The 23,935-nt window shown below is 44.4% G+C and overlaps 1 protein-coding gene across 1 annotated transcript in view; it reads left to right on the top strand.

Moving 5' to 3' along the window:
- Positions 1–6,791: 6,791 nt before the first annotated feature.
- LOC129715287 (integrin beta-1-B-like) overlaps positions 6,792–23,935 on the top strand; it is a 67,814-nt gene continuing 50,670 nt past the window's right edge. The window contains exon 1 of the mRNA XM_055665152.1: positions 6,792–6,988. The gene's annotated coding sequence lies outside the window, so the exon portion shown is untranslated. The remainder of the gene's footprint in view (positions 6,989–23,935) is intronic.

Genomic DNA, 23,935 nt, shown 5'->3' with positions numbered 1-23,935 from the left:
TTTGTGTCTAACTTCTTTCGGACTCCATGTGGGGTTCACACCATAACGTTAATTGAGCAGGAGAGTCGTGTGCTGTGCTTGCTTTGCTACATTACTTTATCTGGAACACAGAAAGCCAAATCAATCCAAATCAATAGCTTAAAGACTCAATGTATAAATAGTTCCAGCATGATGCCCAGCACCCATAAATCAATAATTTTCTGAACATGTATAGATTGAGCTTCAATACATTTATCAAGACATTACAAACTGGCAATGAGTAAGGCCATTTCTCTTTTGATTCTTTGGCAAGCTTTGTGAGTATGTTACATAAAACAAACAGGATTTTTCCTGCTGCTTTTTGTGACTAATCACATGGAATCTCAATTGTGCAAGGCATCTACGTGTAGCGACAATAATGCATAGCACAGCTAGCCAAGCAAACCAAGGAGCATCGGTGATGACTTATCACTGAACACACGCACCAAGTTTAGCCATGTCACTTTTAAATTAAAACATGAATGCTCTAAATGGATATATTGGCAGTATTAGTATGTTTGACCAAAACAGAGGAGTTTCAGCTCATACATTGCAATTAATAGAATTGTTATTTTGTAAATATGTAGTAAGGAACTGCAGATGCTGGTGTAAACCGAAGATAGACAGAATAAGCTGGAGTAACTCAGCGGGCCAGACAGCATCTCTGGAGAAAAGAAAGAGATGACATTCTGGGTCGAGACCCTGCTTCAGACTAGAGTCAGGGGAAAGGGAAACAAGAGATATAGGCGGTGATGTAGAGAGGTACAGAACAAATGAATGAAAGATATGTAAAAAAGTAACGAAGATAAAGGCAACAGGCCATTGTTGGGTGTTTGGTAGGAACGAGAAGCTGGTGCAACTTGGATGGGGGAAGGATGGAGAGAGAGGGGATGCAAGGGTTACTTGGTTAGAGAAATCATTATTCATACCACTAGGTTGTAATCTGCCCAAGCGAAATACGAGATGCTCTTCCTCCAATTTGCATTTAGTCACACTCTGACAATGGATGAGGCCTAGGACAGATTCAAGATTCAAGATTTAAGAGAGTTTATTGTCATGTGTCCCAGATGGGACAACAAAATTCTTGCTTTGCTTTCAGCACAACAGAATATTGCAGGCATAAATAATACAGAACAGATCAGTGTGTCCATATACCATTGAATATATATATATATATACACATACATAAATAAGCATATAAAGTGCAGTAGGCTAACTAAAGTTCAGATTTTTGTTTGAGTTGAGGTTAATCATCCGATGGCTGTGGGGAAGTAGCTATTCCTGAACCTGGTTGTTGCAGATTTCAGGCTCCTGTACCTTCTACCTGAAGGCAGCGGAGAGATGGGTGTGTCACCAGGATGGTGAAGGGTTCATGATGATGCTGCTAGCCTTTTTGAGGCAGAGACAGAGAGATCAGTGTGGGACCATCCGGGAGGCGCTACAGGTCTCTCCGTTGCCGAACCAGCAGGTCGAGGAACAGCTTCTTTCCGGCGGCTGTCACTCTACTAAACAACGTACCTCGGTGACTGCCAATCACCCCCCCCCCCGGACACTTATTATTTATTTTTTATTCAAATCGTTTGCTATGTCGCTCTTCAAGGGCGATGCTAAATGCATTTCGTTGTCTCTGTACTGTACACTGACAATGACAATTAAAATTGAATCTGAATCTGAATCTGAATCTGAATGGGAAGGGGAATTAAAGTGTTTGGCAACCGGAAGATCACCAGGCAGACTGAGCAAAGATGTTCAGCTACACGATCACCCAGTCTAGGTTTGGTCTCGCTTATATGCTGGGTTGTAAGCTGCCCAATCTAAATATCCATTCATTGAATAGTTCCAAATGATATGATCACAAAATTGCAACCCTCCCGATATAGACTGGACCAGAAGCATGACCCAACAAAGTCAACATGCTCCACTATAAATTCCATTGATAGATTTTATGCGAAAATAGTATGAGGAAAATAGTAGGTGTAATGCCCCATTAAAGAACGGATGTTTGCATTATGATTTTGTTTCCTTCACATGATGTGTAATGAAAGATAGATGAACAAATTCAGTCAAAGATGTTGACACCCAAAAAGTACATTTAAATTATACCATTTTAACAGTATTAATTGGAATAACATCCAAAAGTCTGGAAAATCGGCCAATATCAAATTAAGAGTTTCACTGTCACAACTTGAATGTAATATTGCTGTGTTGATGGAAACAGTATCCAAGAATGCTGGAGAATTTCACCTTCACAAGCAACTAGGAAAGTTACAATCCATAGCCAAAATGCCATTGCCAAGGCCAAAATATGCCCAAGCGAAATATTAAAGGCTGTATGTTACATTGTTTAATACATTATCAGTGCACAAGTATTACTAGAGGCAATTGCTTACAGTGCCCTCCATAATGTTTGGGACAAAGACCTATCATTTATTTATTTGCCTCTGTACTCCACAATTTGAGATTTGTAATAGAAAAAATCACATGTGGTTAAAGTGCACATTGTCAGATTTTATTAAAGACCATTTTTATACATTTTAGTTTCACCATGTAGAAATTACAGCTGTGTTTATACCGCGATCGCAAGCTGTCGGTGCTCATGAGCGAGATGCTCAGCCTCATGGGTGGTCATCGGCTCTGCCTGCTCTTCGAATGCCCCTTCTTTGAACAAATGCCGATGACATCCGCCTGCTTCTCGCCGGTGAGTATTTTGCAGACTCCCTGCTGCTAGTAGAGCGTGTGGACGAGCTCTGGCAAGCCCAGCAGCTAGGCGGTGGCTTGATCGATCGAGTATTGGCAGTGCCTTGGAGGGCCCAGGAACCAGGCCCTGCCTCCACCGGGAGTTCGGCTGCGCCGCCTGTCCCGAACGACCCCAGTAAGGGGAAGTGGTGCTACTACCACCAGCGCTGGGTTCCCGCAGCCCATCAGTGCTGTCCGCCCTGCTCGTATCCGGGAAATGCCTGGGCCGGCCGCCAGTAGTCGCTGCGGCAGTTCCTGGTTGATACGGGTGCAGATGTTAGGGTTTTGCCCCCGTCAGGGGTTGGCACTCGTTCTGGCAAGTGGGGGCCTTCTCTGACTGCAGTCAACGGCAGTTCCATACGGACGTATGGGGTTCACACAATCCCACTCATCTTTGGCCCCTGCCATTTTACCTGGACCTTTATGGTGGCTGACGTTTCCCAGATTTCCTCCAGGTCCATTCTCTGTTGGTGGATGTACGGGGGCAATGCCTCGTTCGTCTACCCTTTCGGTTTCGTGCCTCCGGTTCTGGGGAGGGTCCTGTGGCGCCACCCAGTGGTTAGGCCACTTACTATGCGAACCCTCGGCAGTTGGGGGTAGGGTCACGTAACTGGGTAATGGCGGGACGGAGTGGTCACGAGGTATAGGGGTGTGCCCTAGTATATATAATGAACCCCGGGTCAACCTTCCCCCATTCGCGTGTATATTGTTCTCTTTGCTTTGACAATAAAGATCTCTTTGATTCACCACACGTGGCTTGCTTATTCACCCGTCATAAGGGCACTGTAAAAATTTCAATGGCCACCAGCAGTGAAACTTACCGTACGTTCTTAAGAGACAACAGCGTGCAATTACTGCAGGGAGATTAGATTGAAACAGTTCCCCTCCACCACCCCCTAACCTCCCCCAGACACACCAACTCCAAACCAGTGTCATTTTATTAGCTTAGTTTACAGATACAGCACAGAAACTGGTCCACCGACCAGCGATCCCCGCACACTAACACTGTCCTACACTAGGGACAATTTACATTTATGCCAAGCCAATTAACCTACAAACCTGTACGTCTTTGGAATGAGGGAGGAAACGAAGAAAACCCACGCAGGTCACGGGGAGAACGTACAAACTCCGTACAGACAAGCATCCTTAATTAGGATCGAACTCGGTTCTCTGGTGCTGTAAGGCAGTAACTCTACAACCATGGCACCCTAGATCATAAAAATCTGACATCAGAAATCAATTAAAAAAAAAGAAAGAACAATTCAAGGATATTTCCCATTACCCGAGAGATCAAAAGTGAGGGGCATATATTTAAATGTAGTTGTGATATAAATTAGATAGCGACACAATATGACGGAGGTCTGAATTTCAATTATCTTTCGTGGCAACACACAACACATTTGAAAAGGACAATAACCTATAGAGCACAGGAAGCTGTGTTTCATTTTTTATATTAATATGTAAATAGCTCATGTTTGTACAGCTTACTAAGGAGTGGTAGGTTTCATTAGCCTTGAGGAAAGTACTTACTTCTGAAACACGTGTTCAGCTGCAACTAGCGTTTATCAGAACTTAAAGGCACAGAATAGGTGCAGCAAAGGAGAGGACAATTGAGTATGTCTCAGATACACACAAAAAACTGGAGTAACTCAGCGGGACAGGCAGCATCTCTGAAGAGAAGGAATGGGTGGCATTTCGGGTTGAGACCCTTCTTCAGAGTCTATCTTCGGTTTAAACCAGCATCTGCAGTTTACACATATTGAGAATGTCTGTTGAGTCATGCCAGCTCTGTACAAGAGCCACCCCCTTCCACTCCCTCAACGTTCCCCATTGCCTTGTAAGTTCCTACCTTTCAGAAACTCATCATCTTATCTCATTTGCAAGGTCCTTCATACAAAAGGAAGAAGGTCATGAGCATAGGCTGATTTTGTCACAAATCGAGTATTGTATCTTCTAGGCCAACTGGACCTGGAGGCTTTAAGGCAGTACAGATCTACCAAAATAATTCCAAGGACGAGGATCTATAGTTACATGGTTAGACTTACTTATTCAGTGTCCATTGCAGGAGGGCATTCAGCCCATCAGGTTCATACCTGCTCTCAGCAAAGTAAGCCTATTAGTCATATTGTCCCCCTATTATTTCTTCCTGTAATTTATTCTTTCATCCCTCCTTTGATTTTGTTTTGCTACTTATCTACACTACGTGGAATTTTCGGAAGCAAATTAATCTATTGGCATGTCTTTGAAGTGTGAGAGCAAGGTCAATAGTGAATCTTGGTCCTCGCTGCAGCAGCAGCACTGAAGTCTACATCACAGTTAATGGAACTGTAACATTTAAACTAATAGATAACTGAAGAGAGATAATTTGCAGGACTATGGAGAGAATGTGAATTCCTTCAATGCTGTAACCGTTCTGTGTCATCCACCCAAAAACCTTAACTCTATCCTTTTTTTCACCACAGAATCCATATGACCTGTTGATTTCAATGCAACCGCAATGCTAGCATTTATTTCAAGATGGCTAGAATACAAAAACAAGCATGTAATGCTGGGGCTCTACAAGGTGCTGGTCGGGCCGCATTTGGAGTACTGTGAGCAATTGTTGGCACTATATCTGAGGAAGGATGTGCTGGTGCTGGAGAGGGTCCAGGGGGGATTTACCAGAATGATCCCAGGAATGACTGGGTTAGCACATGATGAGCGTTTGACATCACTGGGCCTCTACTCGCTGGAGTTTTGAAGAATGAGGGGGCACCTCATTGAAACTTAGCAAATAGTGAAAGGCCTGGATAGAGTGGATGTGGAGAGGATGTTTCCACTAGTGGGAGAGTCTAGGACTCAACGCCTCAGAATGAAAGGATGTTCCTTTAGGATGGAGATGAGGAGGAATTTCTTTAGTCAGAGGGTGGTGAATCTGTGGAATTCTTTGATTTGATGACTGCCTCCAGCATTTGTGGGTTTTTTTTCGCGTGGGTGCAAGTCCTGTTCTCCCCTCCCCTTCAGTCCCATCCTTCCTCCCCCCCTTCCATCTCATCCTTCCTCCCCCCTTCCATCCCATCCTTCCTCCCCCCCTTCCATCCCATCCTTCCTCCCCCCCTTCCATCCCATCCTTCCTCCCCCCCTTCCATCTCATCCTTCCTCCCCCCTTCCATCCCATCCTTCCTCCCCCCTTCCATCCCATCCTTCCTCCCCCCTTCCATCCCATCCTTCCTCCCCCCTTCCATCCCATCCTTCCTCCCCCCCTTCCATCCCATCCCTTCCTCCCCCCTTCCCCCCCCTCCCATCCATCCCCCTCCCCCCATCCTCCCATCCTTCCATCCCATCCTTCCTCCCCCCTTCCATCCCATCCTTCCTCCCCCTTCCATCCCATCCTTCCTCCCCCCTTCCATCCCATCCTTCCTCCCCCCTTCCATCCCATCCTTCCTCTCCCCTTCCATCCCATCCTTCCTCCCCCCTTCCATCCCATCCTTCCTCCCCCCTCCGCCCTCCCATCCTCTCCCGCTGCTCCCGGCGATGACATCACCAGTGTCTCAGCACCACGCCCACGCGGTGACGTATAGGGTCTGGAATTCGATGCCGGCGGGCGCCGCCGCTCGGCCGGACTCGGGAACATTCGGCAGCTTCTTCGGGGAGGAGGAGCCGGGAGACGCGAGACGCTGCAGCTGCAAGGAGCTTTGAAGGAGCAGTCTGGTCGCGAGCCCAACCGCCGCCGCTCGGGAATCTCCGGGGAGGAGGAGGAGCCGGGAGACGCTGCGGCGACCACAGCAGCCGCGGGCAAATGCAAAGCGTGGCCGCCCCTCGGCCGGACTCGGGGATCTCCGGGGAGGAGGAGGAGCGTTCGCGGTCGTGAGCTTAACGGCCACCGGCCGGACTCGGGAATCATCGCCATCCTTCTTCGGGGAGGGAGGGAGGGAGGAGGAGGAGCCGGCAGACGCTGCAGGCAGCAAGTCAGGAGCAGTCAGTCGTAGGCAAAGCTGCCGCGTCCCGGAGAGAAACTCAAGCGCCGGTTGTAGGGCGGGTGGAGGGTAGGTCTTTTTTTTATTTTTTAACTTTTTTTTTAATTAAAAAAAGAAGAGAAATAAAGCGGCGATCGAAGCGGGGGTCGTTAAAAGCCAGTGAGTGAATGAGCGGGCGGGGACATCCATTGTGTGGATAACAGTCCTCGCCGGGGCCGGAATTGGGCTGTTGGAGCGGCTGGAAATCTGCTAACTCGGGGCGACCCGCATATAAAAAGGTAAGTGGGCCCCTCTCCTTCCTTCCTTCTCCCTCTCTCCTTCCTTCCTTCCTTCTCCCACTCATGCCTTCGCCTTCTTCTCTTTCCCTCTCCACTCTCCTTCCTTCTTCCCCCTTCCCTATCCCCCTCCTTCCCTCCCTCCCTAGCCCTTCCCTGCTTTCCCCCCTCCCTCTCTCCCGCTAGACACCACCGATCCGAGGGGGTCCCTCGGCGTATTTTTCACCGGCTCCATACTGTCCTTGGGTCTGGGGGAGGGGAAAGGAAGAGTCATGCACACAATCATCTCTCTCTCTCTCTCCCCTCCCTCTGTCTCCTACCGCAGTAAGGACAGGAATGTGATTCATGCCCTATTTATGGGTGGGGGACGTGCTGCCACTTAAATGTACATCTTTTTGCATTTATATATACACAGACACACACAGTGTGGGGGAGGAGGGTCGATTTTTCTACGCCTCGTCGAGGCCATTCTGCTCCCAACGCATTTTAAGAGTTTTAAGTTTTGTTTTAATAGTCGTTTGTATAATAATCTGAGCGAATTCGAGCTTTTCCTCATGCTCCAATCCCAACTTTCCAGCTCGAAACTTGGAAGTTCCTTGTGAAAGAGTTTTAACTTGATCGCTTGTTTCTATTCTGTGGTGGTATCTTCAGATGTAACCTTGAGTTTTCGCAGTGGCAAACAGCCGGGGAAAGCTGCACAGCTTTCTCTTGTGGCCTTGGGCGTGTATTTTATTTGCTTTTATCTTTTGTTCTTTAAAAAAAAAATCCAATGATGACTACTGCTTGTTGCCTTTGTAATCGTCTCGGCTTTAACTGTACTCGATAGAATGATTCATTTTGAAGGTTTTTTGCCTATTTAATATTGTAAAAAAAAAAGATTAGCACTGGAACGCCCTATGCTGCAGGCGTCTTGTTTCATTAAAATACATATTTTTAAAGAAATTGCCATGTGAGCCCTTGTATAAATGATGACATGTGACCTGTTTTAACTCGCAAATGGACAAATATGGAAAAGGGATTCAACAGACGAAGGTGTTAAAGCTTTTCCATTTAAAATAACAATCTAATGTGATAGAAATAGATTCTTCTTACTGAGTTTTGAGAAAATAACATACAAAAAGAACAGTAGAACTAATAAAAATAGCAATAATTTACTTTCCCTATGACTATCTCCCCATGAATCTATGCTAAACTCTTGCCCTGTATATGCAAGGTTTTTTTTAAAGAAAGATATGCATTTTTGTAGTGCTTTTACAGAGAATTTTCAAAATTGTCATACTTAATTTTGGCTATCATTTATTAAACGCTACAAGTAAATTTCACAGACAGCAATGTGATAAGAGCAGGCATTCTACTACAGTACAGCACTGGACCAGACCCTTCGGCCCACTTGTAATCCCTTCTGCCTACAAGTGATCCATATCCCTCAATTGCTTGTATATTTGTGTGCTGATCTTAAAAACCTCAAACACCACTATTGTATCTGCTTCCACTGCTGCCCTTGGCAGTGTGTTCCAGGCACCTACTCCTACGTTAAAAAGAAAAACTTGCCCCACACATTCCCATTAAAGTTTCCATCTTTAAGCCATGGCCTTGTTTAGTTAGTGTCATTAAGAATAACAATCAGGATGTGTGAGAAAGAACCCTGTCCTGAAATAGTTTGGGATCTTTTGTAGATGGCCTCAATTTAATTTGCTTACAAAACATGGTGCTGCTAACACTGTAGCAATCTCTCGGTACTGTAGTTGAGCAATATCCAAGGTGAAACATTTTAGAAAAGTGCAAATTCTTGCTGGAATGGCAAGGCAGGCATCAGCATTGATTCTGCTATAGTAGGTTCTCCCTGGGTTACGAATGTCAAACTTACATATTAGCGAGCATGTCGGGAGCTGGTTGGATAGATTTGCTGACTGCTATGGGGCTGCAGGCGCCATCTTCCTGGAGGGAGCAAGGCATTTCTGTATGCCTTCTCAATCACTTGCACCCTTTCCCTGCCACCCATGTCGTGACAATTGGGACAAGGTCTAACTGGCAGAGCTGAGGGTGTTGAGCAGATGCCCACTCTGAGTCCGTGAGCCTGCTCTTCCTGTACCTCCTTGCTATCCTGTCACAGCCTTTTCTTAGTGTTGATAGACACAAAAAGCTGGAGGAGTAACTCAGCAGGTCAGACAGCATCTCTGGAGAAAAGGAATAGGTGATGTTTCGGGTCGAGACCCTTTACTGAGAATCAGGGAAAGGGAAACGAGAGACATAGACAGTGATATAGAGAGATATAGCACAAATGAATGAAAGATATGCAAAAAGGAAACGATGATAAAGGAAACAGGCCAGTGTTTGCTGTTTGTTAGGTGAGAACGAGTACAGACAATGAGATTTAACCATACTACTTTGAAGCTGATGTGACTTGGGTGGGGGAGGGATGGAGTGAGAGGGAATGCAGGAGTTACTTGAATTTACTGCGCTGTGGAAGCAATGGAAGCATTGCTTCCACAGCTCCAGTTTCTTCCCCAGCTTGGCTGTCCACTCCAGCCAATTCTTGTCACACGCCTCAAGCCCCTCGAACCAGATCCCCAGCGCCTTCAAGAAGTCAGGCTTGATTGTGAAGGGGACGGAAGATCGGTAGGGCCAGTTGCCAAAGAGCATGGCCTCGCTCTTCCTGAGGTTCACCCTGGATCCCGTGGCCGACTCAAACTGGTCGCAGATGCTGATCAATCTGCGGATCGACCCTGGATCCGAGCAGAAGATGGCGACATAGTCCATGTAAAGTGAGGTTTTGACCTGAGTGCCCCCACTGCCTGGCAATGTCACTCCTCCTATGCTTGTGTCCTTCCTGATGGACTTGGAAAAAGGTTCAATGCAACAGACGAACAAGACAGGGGAGAGAGGGCAACCCTGCCTGACTCCAGACCTGACGGGGAAGCTGTCTGATTCCCACCCATTGATTTGGACTGCACTACAGATATCGGTGTAGAGCAGTTGGATCCAATTCCTGATCCCCTCCCCAAAACCCATTTTGGAGAGCACGTCCCTCATGTACGTGTGCGATATCCTTTCGAAAGCCTTCTGGTCCAAGCTGACTAGGCAGGCATCCATCCGTCTGTCCTGCACATAGGCAATGGTATCTCTCAGCAGTGCCAGGCGGTCTGAAATTTCCCTGCCAGGTACAGCACAGGTTTGGTCCGTCCGGGTGGATCATCCGTCCCAGAGCAGATTTGACCCGGTTGGCGATGGCCTTAGACAGGATCTTTTAATCAACATTCAACAATGTGATGGGTCTCCCAATCCTTATATCCTTCATCTCCCCCTTCTGCTTGTAGATTAGGGTGATGCTGCCCTTCCTCATGGACTCTGACATGCTGCCGGCTAGAAGCATGTCGTTGTACACTTCCAGCAGGTCTGGGCCCACCCGGTCCCACAGAGCCGAATACAACTCGGCTGGTAAACCATCGCATCCGGGTGTGTTACTCGAATCAAAGGAACGGATGGAGCCAGTCAGCTCCTCTAGGGTCAGTGGTTGGTCCAGACTCTCCCACTTGCTGTCTTCTAAGACCTCCGTGTTAAAGGACAGGAAGTTCTGGGAAGCGGTGCTGTCTGTGGTCTTTCTGACGTAGAAATCCAGGAATCACCCGGGCTGTCTTCCAGTTCATCTGGGGATCGAGGATGGACCAGGTGCGACGGGCCACAATGCACAAGTCGGCAGACAAAGGGGGTAAAAGAATGCCCAATGTCGCCCTCACCCTGATGGCCACCTTCGTGTGTGGCTGCTGAGGTTCTACCGGTGCTGCAAATGATGGGTCTGGTGCAGATTCCACGCAATGTGCCAGTCAGCTGGATATTGCCACACCATCTGTCCCTGGTGGAAAGGTTCTTCTGGACCTACACCTTTGACCACAGGTCCATCGGGCATTGGTCAGCTTGGAAGGTCCTGCAGACACAGCAGGGAAATGGCTCCATGGATCCTGTGGCATGGTTCGCAGAGCAGACTGCCCAGCTTGTCTGGTAAAATGCTAGCCTGAAAGGGCTGTCGGGGTCCCCAAACAGAGTCGAGGGAGGAGGTACAGGGACAGGTGTTACATCTCCTGTGGTTATTCTGTGATTCTCTTTCACACACCATTTGTTTGTTTTTTGACTTGTGAACAGTTTGGATTACATAGTTCTCAGTCATAACCTGGGAACATTGTATGGAGGAAATATTCACTAACCTATAATTACATATGCAGCAGTTATATATCAATAGGGCGAATGGCCTCGACCCGAAATGTCACCCATTCCATTACTCCAGTGATGCCTGACCTGCTGAGTTACTTCAGCCTATTCAGCCTTTTGTGTCTATCCCAAGTTATATAATAGTCTGACTTGGATAGTCAGCACCTTTCTGATTCAGCTTACTTTGTAAATAAGCAATAACCGTTAGAATGCTGTTTGGGGGAACGTCAATGGAACAATTTTATTCATGGATATGGCTATGTAAATAAGCCATTGTGTGTAATAATCCAAAATTCCTTGAATTCCAGAGAAACCCCAGAAGATTGGGAAATTGCAAATGGTTCACCATCATGCAAGTAAGGAGAGAGTAGAAAGCAGGCACATGTATTGGAATCCATTATTAAGGAGAAAACGGTTGAGCGTTTAGAAAATCATAAGGCAGCCAAGCAAAGCCAATAGGGATTTTATGAAATTAATATTGTTTTTAACAAATTTACTTTAAGCATGTAACACATTGGTTGGATAAATGAGTGTCAGTAGTAGTGGTGATTTGGATTTCCAGAAGAAATTCAATAAGATGCCTTAAATATTATTGCTAAAGTTACACACATAAAATTGAGGATATGTTGGTTATAAAGTTAGGGGTGTTTTAATACCTTGCATAGCATAGGTGAGACTTGCAAGTTTACTGTTTGTGTTCAAGGAAGGACTTGAGGTAGTGCATAGAAGATTCACCTGGTTGATTCCTGGGATGAAGAGACTGATATATGAAAAATGTTTAACTAGATCTATACTCTGCGTTTAGAAGAATGAAAGGTCATATTATTTAATCCTGATGGGAATTGACAGGATAGCTGTTGAGGATGATTCCTGATTTGGGATATTTTGAACCAGAAGGCATAATTTCCGAACAATGGCTTGGTGTCTGTTTAAGGCAGAGATGAGGAGAAGGATTTCTTCTGAGGCTTTTGAAGACTTTGAAAGATGATTGAACTACAAAGGAATGAAGGGGACTATAGACAGAGCACAGAAGTGGTGTTGAAGATGTGTTAGGTCTTTATTCTCTGGAGCGCAGAAGGTTAAGGGGGTACTTGATAGAGGTCTTTAAAATGATGAGAGGGATAGACAGAGTTGATGTGGACAAGCTTTTCCCTTTGAGAATAGGGACGATTCAAACAAGAGGACATGACTTCAGAATTAAGGGACAGAAGTTTAGGGGTAATATGAGGGGGAACTTCTTTACTCAGAGAGTGGTAGCGGGGTGGAATGAGCTTCCAGTGGAAGTGGTGGAGGCAGGTTCATTGGTATCATTTAAAAATAAATTGGATAGGCATATGGATGAGAAGGAAATGGAGGGTTATGGTATGAGTGCAGGCAGGTGGGACTAAGGGGAAAAAAAGTTGTTCGGCACGGACTTGTAGGGCGATGCTAGCATACAATGTCGGCGATGCTAGCATACAATGCCAGTCACCGGAGTCATCAAGACCAACGGGACACCGACCCCCAGGCCCACTGCAAGCATGGAGATCCCAGAGACCCACAGCCAGCAGCAGCCCAGCCCCGTTCCAACTCCAGAGGAACACGCTTCCCGTAGGGACAGAAGCTGATGGTGTGCAAGGTACGTCTTGTTCTTGGGGTTGCAGATGAGGGGGCGCAGCTCAGGCTGTGACGTCTCCGGCCACCCCCTGTACAGGAGCTGAGACTGGGAACTGTACCGCCCTTAGCAGGTGAGCAGGAGAGTGGGGTTGTTTGCAGTTGCAGAGGGAGGGGGCAAGGGTGGTACAGTTCACAGTCGCAGCTCCTGTCCAGGGGGGTGGCCGGAGACGTCAGGACCAACGGGACACCGACTGCAAGCACGGAGATCCCAGAGACTCACAGCCAGCAGCAACTCTAGCCCAGCCCCGTTCCAACTCTAGAGGAACCCGGGCTGCGGATGAGGGGGCGCAGCTCGGGCTGTGGGCGAACTGCCACTTGTCGCCGTAGCAGCCCATCGGGGAGCGGGTTCCTGTTGGTCCTGAAGTCTCCGGCCACCCCCCTGGACAGGAGCTGAGAGGCGTCAGGACCACCAGAAGCCGCTTCCCGATGGGCCGCTACGGCAACAAGTGGCAGTTCACCCACAGCCCGAGCTGCGCCCCCTCATCCGCAACCCGGGTTCGTCTGGAGTTGGAACGGGGCTGGGCTAGAGTCCGGGACACCAACCCCCAGGCCTACTGCAAGCACGGAGATCCCAGATCAGCAACTCCAGCCCAGCCCCGCTCCAACTCCAGAGGAACACGTAGGGGCAGAAGCTGATGGTGTGCAAGGTACGTCTTGTTCTTGGGGTGGCGCAGCTCGGGCTGTGGGCGAACTGCCACGTCGCTGTAGCGGCCCATCGGGGAGCGGATTCCTCTGGAGTTGGAGGGGGAGGGGGGTATTGTTTTGTTTGATCGCCCCCTGCTATCCCAGGGACAGGGAGACACAGCGGCTTTTGAGAATGGTGGGCAATCTCTTCCAAAGTTCTGCCCACACAGTCAGTACACCTCTCCTATACTTGTCTCCCGCACTAAGATTATCTCGCAGAGAATGATCCCAGCCTAACCCTCCCTATTCTCTCCTATTCTGCAAGAAAAAACTACATTGAAGACTCAAACTCGCGATCAGGTAACTGCCAGGATCGAGGCGCAAATTCGCGACCTTGCGGATATGAGCCGAGCACTCTACCACTGAGCCAGCCGTTTAAATCTTAGCTAAATATCTTCCAATCCGAAAGCCGAAAAATTCCGAATTACGAAAAGTGTCTGGTCCCAAGGCTTTCGGATAAAAGGTATTGCACCTGTACCTTGTTTTGTTAGCTGATACCAGTGGCGTTCTATAGGTTTCAGTACTTGATCCAAAGCTTTTGTATATGTCGATGATTTTGACAAATAGGGACGGTGTGATAGAGAGGTTGGTAGTTAATACAAATATCGGTTGGCTAGGAAGAGAAGTTTTTTTTATTCTGGAGAAGTTAGATAGATAGCCTGATCAGTCAGGCAAATTAAATTGTGAGGTGATGTATTTGGAAGTGATAAAAGGCAATGAAATAGTCGAAAAAAGGAGGATATTGTGCAGAGATCACAGATTCTTGAAAATAACAAAAGAAGACATGATGGTTAAAAAGGTATTCAATATAATATGTTTAAGGATAGAATAGAAGGATAGAGACTGCTAGATTGTTGTAAATGTGCACCTGGTTTACACAGGTCCTTTTTACAGCTGGGAATCTGCCTTTCTTGTCTGGTCTAGTCTATATTTAACTCCAGAGCAACGGATGTGAATAGATCTTTACTTATTTCACAGTTTGGGGTAATTAAGGATGGGCAATATAGTCAACAATATAGTCAACATTTCTAGTGAGGATCAAATCTTATCAAATTCGTATATGGAACATTTGGTACATTATAAACTAGATTCAAACTTTCTGTGAATGTTGAGCAAATACTAAGTACTGGAGGAACTTGAGGGATGAGGCAGCATCTTTTGAGGGAATGAAGAGGTGATGTTTAGGGTTGGGACCCTTCTTCAGACTAATTCTAGTATGGGGGAGAAAGCCAGCAAAGAGAGTTGTGAGTGGGACAAAGCTGGTAAGGTTGATAGATGGATATAGATGAGGGGCCTTTTTTGTAAACATGTCAATGTCAAGGTGCTGGAAAATCCAGAGAGAGGAGGAGACATGTTTGTTTCCTCTTCAGATGCTGCCTGCAGCACTGTGTTTTGCTCAAGATTCTGGCATCTGCAGTTCCTTGTGTCTCTGTCCAAGAATGTTGTTTGGTTTGCACATTTTGAAGGCATGAATATAAAATTAAAATAAGTTCTGTCTATTACACCATTTAAATAATACTTTCATAGCAACCACAAAAGCCAACCACACTATCCCTTGCTCCTGTGGCTCTATTTGACTTGCAGTTTAATAGGATGAGCGTTCTTGTGGATCGCGATGAGCAGAAAACTTATGATCTTCCGTTTAAAGCAATGTAACATTTTAGTGTGCATGAAATCTGTTTATTTGATTGGGTTAGACTGGATAATGCAAGTCTGGCAGTGTGTAGAATCTGTCTCGAGTATCTCACAGGTATGTCTGCATACTCAGAACCTAGAAAACAAACCTGTGCTTACCTTCTCTCCAATAATATCTATGCTATCCACGACCTGGTGCTGATAATTTGTTTTGTCATAAAATTTCAAATTAGGACAAATTCCAAATTTTGTGGGGGAAAAATAATTTTAATAGCCTCTAGAATAAGTTTTTTTTAAACGAGCCAACCAGCAATATATGGAAAGTAGAATTGGAAGCTGGAATGTGGTGTCACCTATCATTAGAATAATGGAGCATAATGTTTTAAGTGGAGTCAAACCTTTATGACATGTTTAAACAAGTAACATTGCTAACCAAGCATGAAGACGCTAACTTTGCCTGAAGTAAAATGTGGCAATGCAACTTTGTTGGAAGTTAGACAAAAATGCTGGAGAAACTCAGCCGGGTGAGACGGCATCTATGGAGCGAAGGGAATAGGCAACGTTACGGGTTGAAACTCTTCTTCAGACTCGGACTTCACATTTCTTACATTTGGCTACCCTTTGTGTTGCGTTTGGTATTGGATACCAATTCTCAGACTGCAACTGATGTAAATACAAATTGCTGTTGGATGTGGATGCTGGCGAGGTGAAAAGTGAGAAGCTCGATGACTATCCTTATTCTGTTTAACGGGAGGTGGGTTGAGAGCAGCAGTGTGGGAAATGGAGGTGGTGTGGGTGATGGCTCTATTCACACTGACATGGAAGTCCTGTTTTCTGCTGAAAGAGGACAAATTGTGTGAAATAATGCAGTTTGATAACTGATCCCAGTTAAAAAATAGAAAATAGCAGCCCAGAAACTAATCTCATCTCTGCCTGCACATGATCCATATCGCCTCTCTCCATTCCCTGCAATTCTGCATGCAGATCTAAAAAAACACTCAAATCCCAGTATCGCCTCTGTTTCACCGCCAATGAGTTCCAGGCACCCACCACTTTCTGCGTAACAAATTTGCTGTCTCCAAAAGGAAAGTAAACTAAATAATTACTGCACATGTAGACAGTTCGATGGGCTTGAAGATTAAGCAAACAATTCTGCTATAGCATGACAGTTACTTTGTATTATAGATAATCGCATTACGAAACCAATGTGCTTAGAGTTTTAGACTTGCAATGACAAACTTTATTCCCTGCAATATTTTCAAAAATAAAAGAGTTTTTAATAGCTATAAGTTTACTTCTGCAAGTTTATTTTTAAAAAAGGCAGTAGATAACATTGTTTGTAGAGCATCATTGCACGTGTTAATAGAAGCTATTGTTTGCCAATTCCAATGGCTACATGCGGTGAAGCAGATAGAATGTATTCATAAGAGGCAATGGTATCTGATTACTGCAGGGAGTCTTTTTTCTAATTTTTTTTTGTCCTGGAGGCAGCTTTTTTTTCTTTCTGATTATCAATTTCCAAAGTAACTTTAAAGTGGGTCTCCACTTCCTGATCAAAATTACATTATAACTAATTTGGCCAGTGTAATACAATTAGTGTTTATTTGATTCTCCCAATTATCTCCAATTCCTATAATGGAAACACTCATAGCAGAACTACTTGGGCAGCTTTCTGAGGACTAAAATAAATGTTTGGCTTCTCCTTTGAAAACATATTTCAGATCCGTGAATGTTGTTATCTGTATAAAATACAAATGTGTTTTATATTTTGAAATTTTAAGCATTTCAATTTGAGAAATTCTGATGCATGCCTAAGAGTATATACTTCAGAATGTTCTGGCCAACATAAAAGTGACATTACTCGACATCTTGGATCATGTGATTACAATCAAAACCATACACGAGCAAAGTTACTTTGGAAATTGTCAAGCAGGAAAAAAAAGCTGTCTTGCAGAATAAAAACTGTCTAGGGAAAAAAAGATGTTTGATTGTAATCATGTTTTTACCTGGATAGCAGGCATAAACAATGTTTTTTTTTACACTGTATCTGGGTATCCCTGACAGTAATAAGCCAATACCAAGGTATCCCTGACAGTAATAAACTAATACCAACGCCATTTCACAGAATCAAGTGTGAGTGGGGCAACATCCAAGATGTTGTGATTCAATAAAGTTTGTAATTGTAATTCAATAAAGTTTAGCATCGCAGTGCATAAGGAAATGGACCTCTCCAAGCTATAAATAGTCAATTGGAGAAAGATTATTTCGTATGGAATGAGAACATATGTGGCCGTGGTATATGGTAACGGATGCTTGATAGGTAAAGCAGTAATGAACACTGGGAGTTGTTGGAGGGGAAGATCTTTCAGCTAGTGCAGAAGCATTTCCATGAGGAAAAGGCAAGGAAACTAAAGAATATTAAGATAAATTAAAGATTACAAAGTGGTGCAGCTGGTAGAGCTGCTTATTCATAGCGCCAGAGACGTGGGGTTGATCCAGACCTCTGGTGCAGTTGTGTGGAGTTTGCATGTTTCCCATGGGGCAGCATTGGTTTTCTCGTTTCTTCCCACGTCTCAAAGAAGTGCAGGTTTACAGGTTAATTAGCCTGTGTAAAATGCCCCTAGTGTGGAGAGGGCGGATATGAGAGTGGAATCGTATATAAATAGATTGGATGATCAGTGGTCAGTGTGGGCCGACTGGCCCGTTTATCTGCTGTATCTTTCAATCTATATAATCAGACGAGGTTACCCACAAGTGAGAAATGGGCTCAATAGAGAACGTTCAGATGGAAAGTATAAAAATTCAGAAATAAAGCATGAGAAAAATTTATCGTAAGCAGAAAATAATCTAAAAAATCAGTAAGCAGGTGCACAAGAAAATATTTGCTAGAGGAGATCTGCTACTGATCAGTGGCCAACAAGACAATGTGTTTATTAGGCAGAGGTTCTGGCTGAGGTTCTAAATCAGTATTTTGCATAGTCTTTTCCAAGGAAGTTATTGCTGCTGCTGCTGGCAAAGGAAGATGCTGTTAACATGAATGAACTAAAAATTGAAAACAAGATACGAGAAAGGCTAACAGCACATAGTTTGGATAAATCTTAATACCGTAATCACAATACCTTAATGAGAAAGGTAAGGGCAGAAATTGTAAATTCCTTCATCATAATCTTCCAAACAGTTTCAGATGTTTGCATTGTGAACAGTTAGGAGGTGTTTAGGCAATGACAACAGGAAAAATGGAGCTAAGTAAGGGAGATCCATGGAAGTTAGGAGCGGAGAAGAGGATTTGGGTAATTTTATGGTCCATTGCATCAAAAGTTGCAGTAAAGTCTATGAATATCGTTAAGGCAGAGTTGAATTGATTCTTTAAGCACGGGGTGAAACATTATCAGGGATTAATAGGAATATGGAGCTGAGTGTATAATCATATTACAATTTAGTTAACAATTACTATTGAATGCTGGAAGAGGCTTGAAGTGCCAAATTGTCTAGTCCTGTTTGATATATTCATGGATAAATAAAATATAAAGCAAACATTTGGCGGGCCAGGCAACTGCTGATGAGAGATTACCTTTAATCAGAAATGGAAAAAGTTGTAAGCAAGTACAGAGGCAGCAAAGGTTAAAGGGGAGGAAATAATGAGAGTTGTAGAATAAAATTAATGAATTAAAGTGTGAAGCAATGTGGTAAGACAAGTGGGTAATAGGTGGGTCTTGAAATTCATGATAGCTGGGTGGTGAGGGTGGGATACAGGAGAGGCTGGATTGCACAATGGATTGGGCTGCATCCACAACTCTGCAATTTCTCAAGAAGGGTGTTGACCAAAAATGTCACTGATTCCATCTCTCCAGAGATGCTGCCTGTCCCGCTGAGTTACTCCAGCTTTTTGTCTGATCTGCAATTTTGTGTGGTTTTGCAGAAGAGTTGCCACCCCATACTGTGATGCATTTGAATAGGATGCTTTCTATGGTGCATCGATAGAAATCGGTAAAAGTCATTGGAGACATGCCGAACATCCTGTCACTGTTTAAAAATTGTATGAAAAATGTATCATAGGAAAAACATTTTTTTACAACTAATAAAACTCTTGCAGTATATTTTTTCACTTAATTTAACTGTGAATATATGTATTCAAACCCGGCAATTATCCTTTATAGGTGTTAAACTTATAGATGTATTGAACCAGCACTTAACAACTTCAGTCATCAACAGTTTTGTTTGTTCTGAATTACACCTACAAACCAGATCCGTTTTTTGTTGTTGTTTTTTTGCACGTTATACAGAGGGGTAGTCATTTTAGAATGAATTTCCATAATTCCAGTTACTTTTACTGACATTACTTTCCAGAAAAAGCTAATTCCACCTATTTGTTATTTGGAAAATGTTACTCAAGACGGCTGTGAATCATTGAATCTGGCCCTCAAATTCCCATGTTAACCATTTCTGTAAGGAATGTAGATTTCTTTTTTACAGGGGAGAGAAAACTTGACTTCTGGGTAGATCACTTAACAGTATTCAAATGTTTTTTTAAGAGCATACATGGGAGTAGGCATTGTGATTCCTTTAGAATTTCTTCATTTAATGAAATTATGAACGAGTTGTATCTTGTCCCCATTTTCCTGCCTTTCCTCATGACCTCCAGTATCCCTATAATCTCGACCATCGGTGATTCAGTGTCCACGTGTCTTGTTAGAGAATTCCCAAAATTCATAACCCTCAAGAAATCCCCCATTGCATCGGTATTAAATGGGAATGCTTTAACCCTTTATTCTGAAAGTGCCATCAGGTTCTCCCATTTCTTGGTCTCTGTCGGAGGGGACAGACTATCGACTGACGAGTATTATAAACCTACTGACTCCCACAATTATCTGGACTACACTTCCTCCCACCCTGCATCTTGAAAAAATACTGTTCCTTACTTTCAATTCCTCCTTCTCTGCTGCGTTTTCACCCAACATGAAGCTTTCCATTCTAGGGCATCTGACGATATTCCCCTACCGTCATAGATAGATCCCTCTTTAGTGTCACCTCTGTGCCTGTGCTCCCCCTACCCTTCCCCATAAACAGAACTAGGATAGAGTTCCCCTGGTCCTCATCATTCATCTCACCATCAGCCCCATCCTCTTCCCTTTCCACCTTCCACAGAGACTGCTCTCTCCACAACTCATTGGCTCACTCCCTTCCCACCCCTTCATCGGGTATTTTCCCCTGCAACCACATGGAATGTAACACCTGTTCCTAAACCTCCTTCCCCGCCTCCATCCAGGAACCCCAGCCGTTTTTCTAGGTGAGACAGGTTCATGTGCACCACCTCCAGCCTCACATAGTGCATCCAGTCTTCTCGAAGTGGCCTCCTGGACATCGGTGAGACCAAGCATAGACTCAGCGACCGTTTCGCTGAACACGTGCTCAGTCTGCCAAGGTCTACTGGATCTCCCAAATACTAGCCGTTTTAACTTCCTCTCCCATTCTCGTACTGACCTTTCTGTCCTATGCCTCCTCCGTTGCCAGACTGAGGCCGCACGCAAACTGGAGGAACCTCTAATTCCACTTGGGTAGCTATTATCCCAACGGTATGAACATTGAATTTTCCAGTTTTAGGTAACCTCGAACAAACCCTTCCGTTCCTCACCCACGCATCACTTGGACTTCCACGCATTGCTTGGACTTCCCTCCCTCTCCCTCCTACCTTTCCTCTGGCATCATAATGTACAACTGTTCCACCAGTCTGTTTCACACCTGCTTTTATCTAAGCATCTGCCTATCAAAAACCTTCCCTCGCCTGTGTCCACCTATAACCTGCCACGCTGTGTCCTGCTCTCTCTCAGCTTTCTTCGCCACCCCCCTACAAGCAGTCTGAAGAAGTGTCCCGGCCCTAATGTCACCATCCAGAGATGCTGCCCGACCCACTAAATTATTCCAGCATTTGTCCACCACTCTTTTCATGTTCAATATATATATATGCTGTCAGCAGATTTTGCTACTTACACTTATTATATCTTCATTAAAGTCACTAATGCAAGTTCATAACAAGTTAAGACCCTACTAATTATGGTTTTGCCAGCCTGAAGATGACCCAGTTAGCCTGACAATTTTGTGTTTAACTGACCAGTTACGATACGATAGATTGGGTATAATATGAGGCCATTTGTTTTGTATGTTAGTGTTCTGTTGGTGTTCTACAAAAGTAGGGAAGTTTTAGTAGAACTTGGGTCTGTGGTGAACCATAACTGGAATACTATGAATATTTTTGATCTGTTTACAATGGAAAGATATACCGTGGTTGGAGCCAGTGAAAAAGTGGTCCTCTAAATAATCAGCTTTAATCAGATCAACGGTTTTAACAAAAGTGACATGTAACTATGTATTTAAAAAATAATTTATATTTATCAAAATACAGGATGTTTTGTTGCTTTGTGGTTACTTTTATGTCACAACAAGACCAGCAGAATAAGTTATACAAAAGATATATGTGTAACTGGTCTTTTTTGGAAAGATTTTGAATTTAAGAACGCGAAGTTAATGTTTGAGAAATGCTTTATTTGGAGACATAGTGTGGTTTAATACCGCACTGTACAGGGGAAATTGTGATTGCACTCGAGAAAGAACAAATGTACTGGGCTAAAATAGTTAATAAAGGGAGATTAGCCAATCTGGGATTTTGTTTAGAAATAAAGGACACTAAGACTAAAAGGAGATGTAAATGAAATATATAAAATTAAAAGAGAAGGATTAATTAAGAAGGATTTGTGTCCTTGAACAGGGAAGTCAGCAACTAAGGGCATAGATTTCAGTTCATTGATAGGATTGCAGGTAGTTAATTTTTTATTTAGACTAAGGAGTGTGTGTTGGGAACTCCTGCAAAGACACAAACTCGGAGGATTATGTGCTGTATGCGTCAGCTGACGGGGTGAAAGGTGAGGACTGTTTTGTCCCTGTTACTGGGGGTACAGGGAGCAGGAATGGAGATGTGGGATATTGAGCAGACCCTAGTGAGGGCCTCATCTATGATGGAAGAGGGGAATCCTCATTCAGTAATGATTGAGGCCTGGTATAGAACGCCTCATCTTGGGCACAAATGTAGTGTAGACACCCGAACTGGGAGTAGAGGATACAGTCTTTGCAGGTGGGAGGAAGGGGCGAAGTGTATTCGATATAATTGGGAGTCAGTAGGTTCATAATAGATGTCAGTTGATAATCTATCTCCTGTGATAGAGACGGTGAGATCAAAAAACGGTAGGGAGATGCAAGAGAAGGTCTAAATGGATTTGAGTGCAGGATGGAAATTAGTAGTGAAGTTAATGAAGTTCGTGAATTCTGCATGTGGGCAGATGATAGCTCTGATGCAGTCATCAATGTAGCGGAGATTCAGAAGGATTGGATGCTTTCTGTGGTGCATCTGTAGAAATTGGTAAAAGTCTGGAAATATGCCGCATTTCTTTAGCCGTTTGACGAAGCAGAGGTGTTGGTATTTATTTGTTGCTAGAGCATCATTGTAGCTGGGGCAGGGCAAATATGCTATCATTGAGAGAGGTTATTGTCTAGATGCCAAGCTACTAAGTTCTTTATCTCCTTCTTGTACTTGCCTTGTTAATGTTTGAAACCCAGCCCATTACAGTTGTGTCATCTTCAAACTTTTAAATGGAGTTAGAGCAGAATTCGCCAACACAGTACAGTTAGGGCCTAACAGCAGCTTGAAGGCAACACTGTTTAGAAGTAGGGGTAGAAGATGTTTTGTACCCTATCCTTACTGATTGCAGTCCATGGGTCTATAGTCCTATATAGTCTAAGTTATAGTCTATTGCAGTCGAGGATCTGGTTACCATGGGGGGTTGCTGAGCCCTATGTCCAGGAGTTTGGTTGGGATTATGGTGCTGAAGGCAGAGCTTTGGTCGGTAAATAAAGTCTGATATAGGTGTTAGTCTGACTGGAGGTCTGTGACCCACGGTGCTCTGAAAAGATAAGTATTCATTTATATTGGTTTATTATTGTCGTATGTACCGAGATAGTGAAAAATTGTCAGTGGGACAGGCAGCCTCTCTGGAGAGAGGGAATGGGTGATGTTTCAGGTCGGGACCCGTCTTCTGGTCTGAAGGTCTCGACCTGAGACCCGTCTTCTGGTCTGAAGGTCTCGACCTGGAGTTACTCCAGCATTTTGTGTCTATCTTCAGTGTAGAACTGGCATCTGCAGTTCCTTTTTCATAGTGGAGAATGTTGTTTTGCATGTTCTCCAGGCATATCATGCCTTTCATGAGCACACCCAGTGGTGCAAAAAGGGAACGGAAACAGTGCAGAATATAATGTTACACTTACAGGGGAATTGCAGTTATTTTTTTTTAAAAAAGCAACAGCCTCAAGGTAGATTGGAAGATCGGGAAGTCATCCTTGGAATATGAGAGGTCCGTTCAAGAGTCTGATAACAGCCGGGAAGAAGCCAGTTTTGAATATGGGAGAATGAGCTTTCCAGCATTTGTACCTTCTACCCGAGGTTTGAATATGTTGACTTCTTTCTTGAGGCATTGTGAAGTGTAGATGGAGTTGATGGTTGTGGGGTGAGGGTAGGGGAGCGTGGGAGAGGTTGGTTTGCATGATGGACTGGGCTGCTGTGCCCGTGAATCTCTGCTATTTCTTGCCAACTTTGGAAGAGTAGTTGCCATACCATGCTGTGAAGCGCCTGGGTAGGGTGCGTTCTACAGTGCATCTGCAGAAATTGGTCAAAATCATTGGAGACGTGCCAAAATTCCCCAGAAACTTTAATGAAGTTGTGAT

The sequence above is a fragment of the Leucoraja erinacea genome, chromosome 2 (genome assembly GCF_028641065.1).
Source record: "Leucoraja erinacea ecotype New England chromosome 2, Leri_hhj_1, whole genome shotgun sequence".
Lineage (NCBI taxonomy): Eukaryota > Metazoa > Chordata > Chondrichthyes > Rajiformes > Rajidae > Leucoraja > Leucoraja erinaceus.
This window is presented reverse-complemented; position numbering and strand designations above follow the sequence as displayed.